Here is a 16835-nt window from a genome sequence, read left to right as displayed (position 1 = left end):
CCCAATCTAAAATTTCCAAATGAGGAGAAATGCTTATTTTCCCAGGCAACTTTGTCAATTGCTCTTGTGCTCTTCTTATAAATATTTCATAGCAAATATTTAACATGATTCTTTCCCCAATCGGATCAGCTTTGAAATGCTCCTCAAAGTGAATTCTCCCCTAACAATAGCTTGATGCAAAAGCTTTTTTTCTTCTCTTAAGCACAGGGTCTGCTGCCATAGCAGCACGAATAGTTCTTATTTAATGGAAAAGAAAAGATACTTTACATTGATTCAGTAGTCCACAAAGGTGGGGGCGGCGGAAGGCACAGCACATGCGTACCTTGCGCTCAGATGTGGAGGCGTAGCCTACCTTGACCTCCCCTCCCCCAGCACGCCTGTGATGATTACCCAGCCTACATTAGAACTGTAATGGGAAGTGACAAGTTTATGTAAATGATCCACATACGGATTTTGCTCTTGTAAAACAGAGCAGTTACTTTGGGCTTTCTAATTATTTCATGCCTTGTGGTTCTCTGATGGGGCAGAGATGACTATACTTGAAAAGTGTCTTGTGATTGACAGACTTTTGTCCCCCTGGAGCTCATTAGGGCTCTGGCTTTGGAAGATGGGAAATAACCCTACCGGGCACCAAAAAAGAAAAGAAGAATTCACCCAGCACCAGTGATTCTGTAGATTCATTTGTTCAGATTTATGTTTTGTTGGGGAAACAGTGTTATCAGAAAAGTGCACCATTGCCTTCCTGATCCAAACAGGCTCTCTGCTTTGGTGCTTTTGATTTTTAAAGCCTGCATTTAGAGTCACACAGGCTGTATGATGTAGGACTTGAAGAGGATGAAATGCCAATAGGATTTTTCACAAAGAGGCAGGGAAGAGAGTCAGGTGAGAGGAGCAGTGTGCCACATGGAGCAGCTACAGACTCCAAACAGACACTGACCACTATTGTCACTTTGCAGACTCAGCATGACCTGTTCCAGAGTCCCATCAGTGGAGAAATCAATGAAGGGAGCACTAAAATGGAATAACTGATTAGGAAAGTCTGCTTTTCTGCCCAGTTTAAATACACCCTGGTGAGAAGAAGTGCTGGGATGGGGGCAAGATTGTGGAGGAAAAAATCATAAAGCTAGAAAGACTTTAAGGGCCTTTCCATTTTATGGATTAGGAAATTCACAGATAGAAAGCCACAGTGCTAGCCAGCAATACAGCCAAAACTAGACTGTAGCCTTCTACCTAAAACCCATTTCTCTGGGGCAGAACCAGAAAGGGGCTAGGAATGGGGAAGACCAGGTGACGTGAGGTCCGCCATTGGATGAAACTCTAAGATAAGGAAGCCAAAATCTGTTAGTCTAAATAGAGTAGGGTCAGATTTTGTAGCCAGTATACTTTAATGTGTAAAAATTTATCATTTTTTGTTTCTGTAACTGATCTTGCTCTCAAGTTACAGATGACCAGGTAGGAGAGGAAACAAATATTCCTCTTAATTAAAGTAAGTTCAGTGTCTCTCAATTTAAAAGTTTCATTCAGCATTGTTTATTTTCTTTTGGATGAATATTCAGTCAAATTTAGCATACACACTTCCTAACCAGGGCCATTTGTCTTCTTTCAAAAGTTCCCCAATCCCATGCCAATTTCCTCAAGAATGCATCTGGATGTGTTGTGTCTTTGTAGTGACTAGAGGAACTAACTGGTTTAAGTGCAGGAGTGTGGGCTCTTCTCTGGTTCTTTGATGCCTCCTCAGCCATGTCTACTGTCAGGTAGATGGGCATGCTGGTAAGCAGATGGGCATCGCCACGCATAGAGTTAAGTTTCCTTTGAATGCAGGAAGTCATCTTGGAACCTAAGAGGGAGAAAGAAGGATATGTGTTCAAAATGAGATTGTATTAATCTATAAGCTACTCTGATACTTTCTTATATTTAGCAAATTTTAGTACCACCCCATGCCCTTATAATGGCCTTTTCCACCTCTATCATTGTCCATGAAGTATTCGTGAGGAAGTCAGAGTTGGTTATGAAAAACAAAGTAGCGACCACTAATTGCACATCTGAGCCAAGCAGGGTAAATGTTGGCTCCCTGCTGTATAAGCAACATGAAGCCAGCAATGAAGGCCCAAACTATGAATTGGAGATGAAGCAGTAGTTCAGGGGCTAGAGGAACAGGTTAACAAAACCAGGTATAAGTAGATGGGTGTATGGAAAGGAAAAGGCCAGCCTCCAAACAGATGCATGCTACAAAACTTCTAAGCTGAAGAGAATAGAAAGGAAGAAAGCTGCCCAACTCATTTTAAGGGGCTTATAAAAAGAACATTGATTCTAAAACTAGTATGAACAACGTACACACACAAAAAGTACAGGCCTATTTAACCTATAAAGGTAGGTGGGAAAATCCTATATAAATTGCTTCTATGTGAATCTAATATGTGTTGAAAAACAAACCCACATGAGGTTTATTTCAGGAATGCAAAAATGGTGTAATGTCAGAAAATCTATCTTAAAAGAGAAAAAAGAAAAATAAAGAAGAGAAAAATCTTTAAACCCAAAAGTATTTCATAGAATTTAATATCTACTTATGATTAAATAATAGTTTCAGTAGCCAGGACTAGAAGGGAACTGCTCTAATCTGATGTAGACTTTTACCAGAAGATGGAGGGAAATGTGATTATTGATGGAGAAGCCCTAAAAATCCTCAGTTCCTTTCAGGTTTAAAACAAAACAAATTTCTCATGATCCCTGCCCTACTTAACCTTTTATCAGATGTCCTCGCCAATAAAAATTTCCAAGTAGAAGACAAGAAGAAAAGCAGATTCTAAGATGTAGTGGTTTAAAACATGTCCATCGGGACGCCTGGATGGCTCAGTGGTTGAGTAGTCAGCCTTTGGCTCAGGTTGTGATCCTGGGGTCCTGGGATCGAGTCTCTGCAGTCTCCCCACAGAGAGCCTGCTTCTCCCTCTGCTTGTTATCTGCCTCTCTCTCTGTGAATATATAAAACATATAATCTTAAAAAAAATAAAATATGTCCATAAATCAAATCAAAATAAAAAAGTGGGCCCTAATTTCTCTGCTCTTGAGTTTGGGCTGGATTTAGTGAGTTGCTTGTAATAAACTGAATAAGGTGAAGTCATGCTGAGGAATTTCTGACACTAAGATTCCTGGAGTCCCGACCTCAAAGACTGTGTGCTAATAAATGTCTATTTATTTTAAGGTGCTAAATTTAGGAATAAGTTGTTTGTTCCAATTGATAACTGATATATAAATATTGTATTAAGAGATACTAAATCATCATTTATTGCTGACACTATGCCCACCTGCATAGAAAATCCGACAGCACTTACGGAATTATTAAAACTACTGAGAGTTCAGCAAGTTTACCTTAATTCAAGATCAACTTACAAAAGTCAAGTGTTTTCTATCCCAGCAATAACCAACTAGTAACTAAGTATCATTCACAATAACAGTCAGACTATAATGTATCTGGGAATCAGTCTTACAATGAATGCACAAGACATTTTTATGGAAAAAATATTAAAATTTTATTAAAATATAGAAGATTGAATAAATAGAAACATATACCACATTCGTGGTTGCTGACTTAATATTAAAGATATTTCAGCTCTTGGGCAGCCTGGGTGGCTCGGCGGTATAGCGCCTCCTTCTGACCAGGGTGTGATCCTGGGGACCCCAGATTGAGTCTCACGTTGGGCTCCCTGCATGGAGCTTGTTTCTCCCTCTGCCTGTGTCTCTACCTCTCTCTCTCTCTGTGTGTGTCTCTCATGAATAAATAAATGAATAAAATATTTTAAAAAATATACTTCAGCTATTCCTCAGTTAATTATAATTTCAATGCAAAGACAATAAAAATGGCCAGCCAGATTTCTCACCTACCTGGATGGCTTACCATCATCTATCACTGTGTCCTCTAAACACCGAATACCTTAAATACCATGCTCTGCCCTTATCACTAGAATTCCTCTGCTTGCCTTCAGCTGGGTCTGTATCAAGGGCCTATCTCACCCCAGTGGCCATGTCTCTTTTCCAAGTCTCAGCCCTATGAGTTCTGGCTCACCTTATTTATTTACTGAGCTCCAAGCTTCTGTTGTGAGTTGGGCTGTGATAAGAGAGGGCACAAGAGGAAGGGGTAGAGGAAAGAGGGCACAACAACAATGATAACAACATTTGGATCCTGTGCAGATAAGACCCCTTTGGAGGCAGTTTCACTATGAAGCCAAGGGACCCTAAGATGGGAGCCTGATTACCAATGCATTTGAACAAACCTATGGAGCACAGTTATCTGCATTAATGAAAACTACTAGGAGTGAAGACTTTTGTGTGAAGTTTAGGAAAGATATCAGGAGAAAAGATGCTCGAACTGTGTGGTATTCTAGTTAGCAGACCAACCTAAACAGCATTTTTTCTTTTTAAAAAAACTTTTATTTGAATTCAAGTTAGTTAACATACAGCATATTATTAGTTTCAGGGGTAGAATTTCATAATTCATCAGTTGCATGCAAAACCCAGTGCTCATTACATCCAATGCCCTCCTTAATGCCCGTCATCCAGGTATCCCATCCCTCCACCACTTCCCCTCCAGCAACCCTCAGCTTGTTTTCTATCATTAAGAGTCACTTATGGTTTGTCTCCCTCTCTGTTTTTATCTTATTTTTTCCTCCCCTTTCCCTATGTTCATTTGTTTTGTTTCTTAAATTCTACATGAGTGAAATCGTATGGTATTTGTCTTTCCCTGATTGACTTATTTTGCTTAGCATAATACCCTTTAGTTCCATCCATGTTATTGCAAATGGCAAGATTTCATTCTTTTGATGGCTAAGTAATATTCCATTTGCTCTCTAAATATATGCCACATCATCTTTATCCATTCATCTGTTGATGGATGTCTGGGATTTTTTCATATTTTGGCTTTGTGGACATTTCTGCTATAAACATTGGGGTGCATATGCTCCTTTGGATCACTATTTTTGTATCCTTTGGATAAATATCTAGTAGTTCAGTTGCTGGGTCATAGGGTAGTTCCATTTTTAACTTTTTGTGGAAACTCCATACTGACAAACAACATTTTTACTATCTTCATGAATGAAACAGTAGGTTAAAAAATTAAAAAACTAATTTAGACTTGGTGTAGCAGAGGGCAAAGATAGATATGATATAAGGCTCTACCAAAAATAGGATCATCTGGGGATCCCTGGGTGGCTTAGCAGTTTAGTGCCTCCCTTCAGCCCAGGGCATGATCCTGGAGTCCCAGGATCGAGTCCCACATCAGGCCCCCTGCATGGAGCCTGCTTCTCCCCTCTGCCTGTGTCTCTGCCTCTTTCTCTCTCTGTGTGTGTCTCTAATGAATAAATAAATAAAATCTTTTTTAAAAAATAGGATCATCAAACCAGAAGTTCCTTTCATCCATTAACCTTCCATTCTTGATGGGGAATGCCATTTAAAAAATTATCTGAATGCCCTGAGCAGTGACGGGATGCAGTTGTAAAGGATTAGACTCCATGCAAAGGCAAATCTTGGCCCCTTCACCTAGAATCTGCATTCTAATATATTCATACCCTCACTTTTCCTGACTTATTCCTATTCATGCTTCAAAACTCAACTTTGATGTCAGCATCTCTGGGATGCTTTTCTTTATACCTCTTCCTTCTACCTCAGTTTTCACTAATTGCCCCTTTTTAATCCACCCTGAACTGCCCCTTTCATAGACTTGTCACCCAAATTGGGTTTGTTTTGTCATCTCTTTACACACTAGACTTTGAGCTCTTTAAGGGAAGAAGCTGTGTCTTTAATTTCTATCTTCCAAAGACCCAATATAGCACCTTAAAGATACTCTCAATAACATTCACTCACTGAATGAATGAGTGAATAAATGTCATTGCTCCTATAAAAAGGGAATTAGATGTAATGTGTACAGAGATAAAAGGAATGTGTATGCATAACAGAATAGCATCACTAAGCCAGATCTGAAGGACAAGTAAAAAGGAGAAATAATGAAAGTGCCGAAAGGCATGGAGGCAAGACTGGAAGACAAGAAAGAGGTGGTGGGTAAGGATTTAAACAGAGAAAAATAAAGAAGATACTGTTTAGGCTGTAATAGGGGGAAGGCAAAGAAGAATATTTCCAAAAGCTACACAAGAGAGTGCAATAAGAAGGAGGAGTAAAAAAAGTCTTGAGAAGTGAAGATAGGGAGGGTAGGTTTTCAGAAGACTTGATCTTATCAGAGTTTCCCACAGAGGGAAGGTGGAGGATAAAGAAATTAGGGAAATTAAGGAATGGGAAGCATAAAGAAAAAGAAGACAATGAATGCCCAAGAAGCTATATAAAGAGCAGAAATGCCACGTGGAAGAGTAGAATAATAACAATAACATTCGTTGAGCATTTCCTTGGCCACTGTGCTTGTTTCATTTACCCCTTATGACAGCAGACACTATTTTACAGATGAGGAAACAATGACCGGGAAAGATGAAGTACCATGCTTAAATTCACAGTTAGCAAAAGTGGAAATGGGACTTCAATCCAGATCTTTCATCTCTGAAGCTCAGAACCTGAGACAAAAAGAAAGGAGACAATGAAACCAATGGGGGAATTGCAAGAAGAAAAGACTTCTGGAGGAAGCCCAAGTGTACCAAGCACATTCATCAAATACATGTAACACACAACTCCAAGTGGGACTGCACAATACAAATAGTGAGAGAATGTTGGAATTAGGCCTTCGGTGCTCTGAAGGAGTAACTTAAGGAAAAAACAAAACAAAACCCCAGGCAGAATGTTTTCTTTTATGCATTAAAGTCTGAGAATTTGGGATCCCTGGGTGGCGCAGCGGTTTGGCGCCTGCCTTTGGCCCAGGGCGCGATCCTGGAGATCCGGGATCGAATCCCACGTCGGGCTCCCGGTGCATGGAGCCTGCTTCTCCCTCTGCCTGTGTCTCTGCCTCTCTCTCTCACTGTGTGCCTATCATGAATAAATAAAAAAAAAAATTAAAAAAAAAAAAAAAAAAAAAAAAGTCTGAGAATTTCTCTGTAGGAAGAGACATAAACTTGTTTAGATAGAAGGTAGACTCCCGAGTCTCTAAACAGGGCTCCGGTTTCATAAGAAAGTAGACAGTTCTCTACATGATGAAGTGGGGAGGAATTTAAATTGGGGGGAATAAATGCATGGAGGAGGAAGAAGAAATGAGTAGGCAAGGATGTGGCTCTGTGGAGAGAGGGTTGAAGCAATAAAGGTCCTCCAGCTAAAGAGTGCCTGAGAGAGAAATGAAATGGGAGACCTGAAGTAGCTCATTGGGTTTATGAAGCATCTCTATGGGATTGAGTTCAGATTTGGGCTAAGGACTCCCACACAATCTTCAGCAAAGGCAATGAAAAATAAACCATTCTGAATATGGCTATATTTCTTGTATAAAATGTTGAGGGGTGTCAGATCACAATATGGTTTTAAGTGGAGTCAAGAAAGCCTATTTGACAAGAGGAGAGCTAAATCTGAATTGCATGTATACTAATACTTTTAAAACAAACCATGAAGCATCATATATCAAAAGCCTGGAAAACTAGAAGTGCTACCTACATGCCAGCAAACTGTACTACTTGGAGTCTAACATCCTAAAGAAAGAATAGATGATATACATGAAGATTTTGCCATTATTTCATTGGAGAAAGAAGGTGAGGAAAATGAAATGCCCAGCAACAAGTGACTGATTAAATAAACTATCATGCATATGTGCAACTGAATACTACCGACCCACAAAAAATTCTATTGTAGAGTCATTCATTTGGCAAATATTTATTGAGGGCCTTCAGTATAGCCAGTGCTATCCTAAGCACTGATGACTCATTGGAGAACAAGTCTCTGCCCTCCTGGAAGTTACATTCTAGTGAAGGAGAGAGAAAAGACTACATGCAAGTAAACAAATAAATTAGTAATATAATTCAGACGGTGACAAGTGCTTGAGCAGAGTAAAAAAGGAAGATAGAAATCAACTCAAGTGTAGAAGTTTATAAAGGTGTTCAAGTCTCATTGAGCATAGAATTGGCTACACAACAGGGCGATCTATCCTCTGGCCAGAAGTGTTCCTCTCTTGGGAATTGGGATCTCTACACCTGAACAACTCAGAGCTGTGAGGACAGGAAGCACAAAATCCCCAGTGAGTAACTGCGAGTGATGGTAAGCAGAACCACTCCTATTTCCACCCAGTCATTTCTAGATTCATGCATTTGGCCTATTGAGACACTCATCATTCACGTTTGTTGATTTATGGGGAATACGGTATTCTCAAGGATGGTTTCCATCCTCTAAAGCACCTCCAAGTAAATGCTTCAACTGTGGCTTGAACTAGTTCCATAATTCTACCAAGGTAGCACCTCCTGGCTAGTGCGGTACATAATACAACTGTAAAAGCGGGTCTACTGTGATGTTATTTGGGATCCTATAGAGGTGGATCACATTGTGAGCTTCCAGAATACAATAGTGACTGAGGTCCTGAAGGCAAGACCATATTCCAAACATGTGTCTCTTCCAGTCCAGATGCCCTTTCTAGGATAGAGGAGTCAAGGGGCCAAGTTGCTACATGTGGCTGGCCCTCGAGCCAGGATTCAGAGTTGGTCTCTCTTACAGACACTTGGACATTTGGCAACCGGGGCTACAATGTCTTTGGTTGGTGAGATTGTGTAGGAATCCCTAACCCTAGCCCAGGTCTGCAGCAAAACACTTCATAAATGTCAGTTCAGTTCAATAGACATTTCAGTTCTAACATCTCTCTAAGTCTGCTCTCTTGGCTGGAGAACCTTTTCTCCTCTAGTCCCCTCTCCTTAGAGTCTAATTCTTGCTTGCTCACTCCTCCTTTCCATTCTTAGCCTCCATGACTGTTCTGTTCATGCATTCATTGTACCAGCATCAGGTGATGACAGACACTGGCTGGTATCAGTTGGTTGAATTATTCTTCCTACTTAGTTGTTAGTTCCTCTTCCATGATGGGTGTTTTCTGGTGGTCAATTATATGTGGGTTCCAAAGGTCTTCATGCTGCATGCTCATTCCCATGTTAATGCACATGTCTTTAGTAGTCTCCCATTTTCCAATCTTTCTTCTTCTGAGATCTTGACCAGCTGCCTAAGCTATTTGCTGCTGCATACGAGTCTGTGTATATTCTAACCTCAGGCCACTCTCCACACAAAGTGGGTAACCAGGTGTACCACCATGTTTGCCACTGGGAGAATTTTCTGCCATCTTTGAATGACTGGTAGTACAGCTGCCCCCTCCCGTTTCAGTTTGCATATGCCAGGTGATAAATCCATGATCCAAAAAGGGCTTTTTCCTCCTCTGTTGGTCATAAAGTACGCTCAGAGGACCATAAATGTGAGCTGCTGGAAAAGGACAATGGTGGAGGAAGGGAGAAGAGCAGTGGTGGATGACACAGGGCCTAGGCTAGCCGTGTGCAGCTTGCTTGTGTTATCCAACCTTACTCATGCTTGATCCTAGATGTGCCCACTTGCATTGCATGATGGTTTGTGCTGGGCCCATGTGACCTTGTCACTTGGTGGTCTAAAAGGACCCAGCTCAAGATGAACTGTTCTAGTGGTCTGATCACTGGGTGTCCTATAGCCAATCACTCCATCTCTACCAGGCACAATACTGACAGCTGTTTTTTTGTTTTGTTTTGTTTTTTCAAAAGATGTATAATTTTTCATTGCAAATGGCATACTCCTGCTCTAGAAATCCTGGAGCTTATGTTGTGATTCTTCCTCTAGGGTCTGTCATAAAACTCCACATGGTGTCCTTTCCCACCATGACATCTCTAAAACCATATGGCCTCCTGGATTGTAAGGCCTAAGTCACAGGGTCGCTTGCACCATAGCCTGGACCTGCTACTGAACTTGTCTTGATTTCTACTCAGAGCCAGAAGCCTTTTGTATCATCTGATATATGCCTCAGAGCTGGGTTTGCAGGTGTGTAAGATGCTACCTTCAGAACCCAAAAAGGCCTATGAAGTGTTATGTGATGGGTGCAAGATGCAGTCATTTGTTCTTTATTTTGGAGAGGGTTAGGGGATTTCCCTCCATGCCCAGACCACTGGATTCTCCAACACTTCACCAATGAAGATACCTCTAAATCTTTGTAAGGTTTATTTCTCACCTTCTGGAGAGCATGTGTCTCACCAAAAGTCCAACAATTTCTTGCTCATTGATCTGATTAGCATGATGTCTTCACTCTAGTGGAACAGTGTGACATTTGGCAGAAAGTCCAGCCATTCAAGACTCCTGAGACTATACTGTGATAGAGCACAGGGGAGTCAATATAGTCTTAGGTTAAGATTGTAAATGTAATCTGTTGTCCATTCCAGATGGATGTGAATGTTTTTAGCCTCTTTCCTTATGGAGATGGAAAAGAACATACATGCCAGATCAATGGTCACACATCATGTACTTGAGGCCATGTTAATCTGCTGCAACAAAGATACCACATCCGGTACACCACCTGTAATTGTGGCTTCTCTACAGTTGAGTTTACAATAGGCCCATGTTATCCTCTAGCCTCCATCTGGTTTTTTCAAGGGTCAGACCAATGAATTAAATAGATATTGTGGGGCTTACCACCTCAGCATCCTTTAGACTATAAAGGTGGCGGGGATGTGATTTTGTTTTCGATTTGTTTTGGTTGGGAGTAGAGAGTGGCTTACAAGGCTCAGAGCTCCCACTTGGCCTTCCCACTATGATTGGTCTTATTCCAAAAGTGAGGGAATCAATATGGGGACTGTGCCAAATGCAAAATATATCTTCTCCCATGGTATGTTTGGGGACAGGGAAATGACCACAGGATGGGTCCATGGACCTAGTGAACCCATGACCAGCCAGAGTTGGGTCAGGATTATATTTATTATTTGGCTTCTGTATGCTTCAGGTCTCTGGGTTAACTTTGACCGCATGATTAGTATGTGGACCCCTTTCCCTAGTATTTGGTCGCCAAAGCAAATGGTCATAGGTCTCTTTGTGGGAGAAGCTGGTAACCATTACCATGTATACTTGTCATAATACTGTGGAATCCTTCGTCCTGGGAATGATACCTCCTTCAGTCAGATTTCTCAGGCTAGAAAAGTAGGCAAGAAATTGTGACTAATTATTAAGGTGACTGCCCTCAGCTGCCTTATCATCTGCCCTTGATTTATTTTGAACAGCTTAGGTAGCACCCCTCTTGGCTGCCCATCTATTTTGTCCCTAGGAACACTATGTTTTATTAGTCAAGTATATCATTTTCGTGGGGCAGACCCCCCCCTGAATGCACTCTGACCTTGCTACTCAATACCTGGCCTCTGATGGTTAAGCACTGTCACTTAGCCTCGTCTCAGTTTGGTAAGCACCTTCTACCATGAGCCTCATCTAGATGGAAGAGCCACTATTGAATTTTTTTAGTGTTAATGGTGCCCTCTCACCAACACATTCCTATTGCTTTGGTAAATGGTAAATTCTCTGGACTCTCCCATGGAATATAGTCATCTTATATAGTCGGTATGCTGTAACTTGCCCACTTCTCTGATCCTTTTAATCTCTCCTTCCACTATCTGCCATGGTGGTTGTGCCATTTCTGTCTCACTGTGGACCATTTCTTTTTCTATATTTCTAGGAGCCCACCTCACAGCATGTTTGCAACATCACTCAGTGTGTTCTTACCAGAGTGTTAAATCCTGCACCTGGAGAAAATACTCTCAAATCAGTAAACTTATCCAACTATCCCATCCCCACCCCATCCAGCATGCTCAGAAACTAGTTTCCTGCATACTCTCCCAGTTTCTGATGTACCTACTAGATAGATTTTACAGTTCCTTGGGGGTACAGTCCCTTTCCTCTTTTATCAGACTCAGAATGTCCCTAGTCAGGTTATGTTGTAACCTAACCCTTATCGTCCTGGGGACCAGGAAGTGGGGACAGATTCTAAGGAAGAAACAGATTTCTTACAAGAGAAATGCCTCATCAGCACCTTTAAATAAGGAGGCAGTGCTCATCTTGAAGAGTGAAGAATAGCCCCCTTCTGCTATTTCAGAGTTCAGAGGAATCTGAGGTCCAAGATATTTGGAGATCATCAACCCAACCATTTTCATTCCATGTGTCAGAGAACCATTCTTCCCTAGATTACTTGCCTCAGTTGAAAATTAAACATTCTTTAGTGCTCTGTGAATTTTACAATTAAGTCCTGGTCTTGGTCTTTAGCCTTCTGCAGCCTCTGGCTATTGAAGACTAGAGTGCTTTATAAGCTACCAAGGAAGCCCTCTGGCTATCACTCATTAATGATAGTCAAATAATCATTCTCAATCTTTTATTATCTTTTCCCAAAGTATCAGTTGAACTTAGTAATAGCCACCCAATTTCACTGGCCTTCTGTTATTTCTCCCATATTTATTAATGCCTGATACATCTCACTAGCTTGCACATTTTCTTTCACCAGTGTTACATAATAGTTCACCATCAGGGAAAGCTTTACGAATGCTGTGCTTCCTTGGGCCATGGGTTATCTATGCTCCACCTACAGCTACTGATCACTGCCAGCAAGGGGAGTAATCCAACTCCAAACTTCTTAGAGTCTGCTCTCTCAGACCACTCCTAATAACAAGTGTTATAGGTTGGGTTCCCTGAAAGAAAAGATTCCCTGAGACAGAGATTAGATGGGGGAGGAGGGTTTTGCTAAGATAGTACTCTTGGGATGATGTTTCTGGAAGAGAAGTAATGTGTTGAGCAGGAATGGAGGGAGAATTGAGGCTTCTGTGTGGTCCCAATTGAAGGCTTCAATCTATCCCCTCAGGAAATCCTGAAGCTGGAATAGCCCTTCAAAATTGTCTACAGTCAAGTACCTTGCTGTATTGTGCAATGGATAGTGTTTGGACTTCTAAACACAATTGTCTACAGTTAAGGTAAGAGAGAGCCTGCCTGGCCTTTATCTCCTTGAATCTTCCAGTAGTTAGAAGCCAGTAGTTTATGCAAAGAGGTGTGCCCTTGGGCAAGGTGAATATCTTCATCCAATAGTTCTAAGTAGAGCTGAGGGCTGAGGGCTGTTTGCCAGTAGCAGACAGCTGGGTAAATACGTCTTCTAGTCCTGAAGGGGAATCTGGGTAGTACGTCACAGCAGCATCTGTTATAGTGTCTTTGGATGAATCAGAAAGACATTTAAAATAGATTAATAAATGAAAAGAAAAATCAGGTCATAAAAAGATATGCCTACAAGATCCCTTCTATAAGGACATACCCAAGGTGTTGACAATGGTCCTGTCTTGATGGAATTCTAATTTATTTTTTCTCTTATTTATTTATTTATTTATTTATTATTTACATTTTCTAATATTCCTTTAATTGACTACCTATAAAATAAGAGGTTAACTTTAAAATTTTGAGGCTGAAGTTGGATATTATATAAGAAATTAAAAATAAAGTATTTAAATTTTTCCTAATTATTTTAAGCTATTTAATTAAAAAGATTTAAGTTGTGGCTTTTCATTGAGTTGAGTAGGTAAAAATATAAAACTGAGCCAAGGAAAATATAATGGATTTTATAATTAGTAAAAATATTCATACTGCCTAGTTCTCAAATTTAGAGTTATATTGCTACCATATTGTGGCTTTCATCTATGGCCACTTAAAAACTCTTAAGAGAAACTATTATAAGTCCTATTTAGCTGATGGACAAAACAAAGTAATAGAGAGGTAGGCAGATCCAGCTAAAGCTATACAAATTACTGGCAGAAAAGACATCCTCAGCTTCTGATTTGGAATCCCATTTTCTAATTATTCAGAGCTATCCTTTTTCCAAGTAAAGTTTAGGTCAAGGGCATTGAATACCCAACTCACTTGTTCTAAAATGGTCCTCTTAATTACCAGTGCTCATTAACTTTATATGTCATTATTAAAGCAAGGAGGTGGGGAGGGAAGTGGAAGATGTAAAGGAAACAGGAAGTAATAAATTAATTTCTAACCAAGGTCAGCCATTCCCCAGAGCACAGAGCAATGCGTGGTAGATTGCTCCAGGGGCTTATATTGGCAGAAATGTTATTTTGACAAAGTTCTTAGGAAGTGGACAGAAAATTCTGTCAAAGATACAAAATATCCACCAGCTAAAAACTATGGTGAAGAAAGAGATTTGAGTTTAAATATTTCTCTACAAGTCCTTTCTTCTATATGTCTACTTTTTACAGAATAACTTGTAACTGAAGCAACCTATAGGGAAATAGAATGAGGTGGTCTTAGATAAGAGGAATCAGAAAGAGAAACAGAGACAGAGAGAGAGAAATGACCAAGCACCCTCTTAGTTTCCCAGCAGTTCAGACAAGCATTTTGATGTTTGTGGTCTTCTTCAAGCAGCTTTCAACCCTTGGCAGAGTCACATATTACTAAAGTCATTAGTAAATCAGTAATTCATCATTCCTCAGTTGAAAAATAAATAAAACAAACCTGTTTGACACAAGCTAATAACAGTTTGGATTGAGATACTCAAGACATAAGATTTTTCTATGTAGTCAGATCCAAAAACTTTACAGATTTTGTGCACAAGGACAAAAACACTTTCAAAGACTAAATAATCAACCTAAAACACTTTAAACAAGTGATCAAGCTTAACATAAAAGCCTCCTGATGTGATTCAAAGGAAGACACTCTCACCTGAATAATATTCTTACCAAAAGGTTTCACCTGGGTCTAGTAGCAAGCCAAGTCCAAAATGTTGGCGTGGACTCTCATAATGTCTTTGTCATGGAAAAAAAAAAATCAAAAGTGGGGTTGTGGGACTATTCTAGATTAAATTTGACTGCAGGGCCTTGACCACCAAATATAATGAATGATATTTGAGAGGATCCTAGATTTGTTTAAAGAGCTATAAAAAATATTTTTAATTGGGAAAACTTGAATAAGGACTACATACTAATGATATTATTTTAACAATATTTTATTACTTGGCTGTGGTAATGGTGTTTTGGTTATTGAGGAGAATGGCTTTGTGCTTAGGGGACATGTGCTGATGTATTTAGGGGGAAATGTCATGATATTCACAACGTTAAATGGTTAAGAAATAAATGTTCATATATAAAAGATAAATGTTTATATACATATGTTTATACATATATATACACATAGAATGTACATATGTAGAAATGTTTACATGTGCATTTGTGTGTGTGTGTGTGTGTGTGTGTGTGTGTAGTGGGAGAGAGAAAGAGAAACAATATGACAAATGTGAAAAATTGGCAAATCTAGGTAATGTGCTGTTCTTTCGGATTTTCTATAGGCTTGACTCTTTTTTTCCCCAAAAAATGAAATAAAGAATGAACTCAAAATGGAGGCAATTATTGACCAGTAAAAAGGAATCTATTCACCAAAGGAAGGGCAGGTGGTTTTTACACACTGAGCAGTTCGTATCACGTTCCCTCTGCTTTATGTCCTTGAGTCCCAGGCAGAGGGCAACGGTGCAGTTCTCAACCCTCAGACTGGAGCCCTTCTGAAAGAAATAATGTTCAAAGTGAAAAGTCTAATCTTTTTGTTTTCACTCTTTGGTCAAGGAGATTTATTTTATTTTAAAGATTTTTATTTATTTATTTATTTGAGAAAGCACGCACACACAAGTGTAAGGAGATGGGCAGAGGGAGAGAGAGAAGCAGACTTCCCATTGTGCAGGGAGCTCTATGCTAGGCTCCAATCCTGGGACCCCGGGATCATGACCTGACCGGAATGCAGACACTTAACCGACTGAGCCACCCACGGGCCCCAGGGAGATATATTTTAAAATAGCTTTTTAATCTATATGAAATGCTGTCAGATACACTCATAATTTCTTTTTATTTTAAAGAAATTAACCAAGTTTGAGCTTCAGTTGCTTCCTCCAGGGACTAAGCAAGGAGGTTTATCATCAAAAGCAACTTAGAATCTGGCTATAGAAATTTAAATTTTCAACCTTGGAATAAATATCCAAGAGCAGTATTGTATTTGAATACATTTTTCTAATTCAAAATGTTACCCAAAAAATTAAATTAGTTTGAACATATGAACTTGACATTGTTATAAGTCAAAACCAGTTGAGTATAGGAAATTTTGTATAGCTCAATGATCCATTTTCTATTTTCTGTACAGGTCCAATTATAATAGGTGCTTTTATTTGTTCAAAAAATTATTCTATTTAAAAATAGCTTATTCAAGTCATTGAAAATCCTCTCAATCTATAGGGAGCTCTTTAATTACCTTATTTTGAACAATAAAATATTTTGAGGGAAAGACACATTCACCTGACTTGACCTCGACCAGTGCCTACTTTGGATGTTGTTAGTGGTTACCTGAATCAAATTTTTTTTGTAATCAAAAAAATGTTAACACAGATTTAGTAATTACTCCAAAGGAGTTGATTCTACTGTTGTAAATGTCTGATTTTATTTTCATTCCACTTTATTTTTATTTATTTAATGATGGTGAAATATACATAAGCATTCACATTCACTTTGTTGTGCAACCAACATCGCATCCATCTCCAAAACAATTCTCATCTTGCAAAACTGAAATTCTATAACCATTTAAATCATAACTCCTCACTCCTCCCTTCCTGGATCCCTGACAACCAACATTTTTTATGTCTCTGTGAATATGACTATCCTAAATACCTCATATAAGTGGAATCATATGATATTTGTCCCTTATGACAAATCCTTGCTTATTTCCCTTAGTGTGTAATGCCCTCAAGTTTTATCTATTATAGCACATATCAAAACTTCCTGTCTTTTTAGGGCATAATAATATTCCTTGTATGTATATACCACAGTTTGTTTATCCATTCGTCCATCAGTGGACATTTGGGATGCATCCACCTTTTGGCTATTGTG

General features: G+C 39.5%; 1 protein-coding gene across 12 annotated transcripts in view; it reads right to left on the bottom strand.

The window, feature by feature from the left end:
- Positions 1–1514: 1514 nt before the first annotated feature.
- The window catches only part of LOC112671623 (eukaryotic translation initiation factor 1-like), a 141262-nt gene continuing 125941 nt past the window's right edge, over positions 1515–16835 (bottom strand). For 5 of the 12 annotated variants that reach the window (XR_003143739.3, XR_004811431.2, XR_007407844.1 and 2 more), the window contains 5 exons: positions 15345–15466; positions 11008–13126; positions 10130–10265; positions 2742–2969; positions 1515–1837 (listed from right to left, as the gene is read on the bottom strand). The gene's annotated coding sequence lies outside the window, so the exon portion shown is untranslated. The remainder of the gene's footprint in view (positions 1838–2741; positions 2970–10129; positions 10266–11007; positions 13127–15344; positions 15467–16835) is intronic. The other 7 variants (XR_007407841.1, XR_007407846.1, XR_003143742.3 and 4 more) reach the window with 5 other exon arrangements.

The sequence above is a fragment of the Canis lupus genome, chromosome 32 (genome assembly GCF_003254725.2).
Source record: "Canis lupus dingo isolate Sandy chromosome 32, ASM325472v2, whole genome shotgun sequence".
Taxonomy (NCBI): Eukaryota; Metazoa; Chordata; class Mammalia; order Carnivora; family Canidae; genus Canis; species Canis lupus.
Note: the sequence above shows the minus strand (reverse complement) of the source record. Positions and strands in the feature narration are given on the sequence as shown.